At 31.1% G+C, this 643-nt stretch overlaps 1 protein-coding gene across 1 annotated transcript in view; it reads left to right on the top strand.

Moving 5' to 3' along the window:
* Window positions 1-643, top strand: part of LOC116703997 (kinesin-like protein KIF2A) — a 15473-nt gene that overhangs the window by 1669 nt on the left and 13161 nt on the right. The gene's annotated exons all lie outside the window — the stretch shown is intronic.

Here is a 643-nt window from a genome sequence, read left to right as displayed (position 1 = left end):
GTTTCTGTTTAGAGTATGTGTATATATTGTGTTTATGTTAGTGTGTATATGTTCGTTTTGGTTGTTTTTGATACTCATACCTGGCGAATAAAGCTGATTCTGATTCTGAAACAATCTCACATCTAAAGACAGTCTGTCATAATGTCATTGAGTTTTTAGTGACAGGCTAAAAGGTTAAACTACCATAACTTAAGATAAAATCAAACATGTTTGATTTTGTCGGAACATCAAGACGGGAAAGAGATTAACTTTCTAGTGAGGCTTTGAAATTAATTGAATTTTTTTTTGCAATTTTGATTACGGCTCAAAATTATAATTTTACATTTTTCTCTTATTTTCTCTTGTGTGCAGAAGGGGGAATTCAAAAAGTTCAAACAGGAAAAGTAGTAAGGGACAATTCACAGTTCAAGGTGTTTTCACTGTTGTTTTAACTGTTATTTAAGTTCAATATATGCGACAATTTTTCCAAAAGTCAATGGGTAATCGTGTTAAATAATCGTGATTTCAATATTGACCAACATAATTGTGATAATGAGTAATATGTATGTCATAATCAAGCAGCACTACTTTCTAGTTGTAATCTCTGTTCGGTCTGTACTGGTGTTGTTACCATAGACTGTAAATTATTAATATTAACGGACTA

This window comes from Etheostoma spectabile, chromosome 16, assembly GCF_008692095.1.
Source record: "Etheostoma spectabile isolate EspeVRDwgs_2016 chromosome 16, UIUC_Espe_1.0, whole genome shotgun sequence".
NCBI classification, from domain to species: domain Eukaryota; kingdom Metazoa; phylum Chordata; class Actinopteri; order Perciformes; family Percidae; genus Etheostoma; species Etheostoma spectabile.
This window is presented reverse-complemented; position numbering and strand designations above follow the sequence as displayed.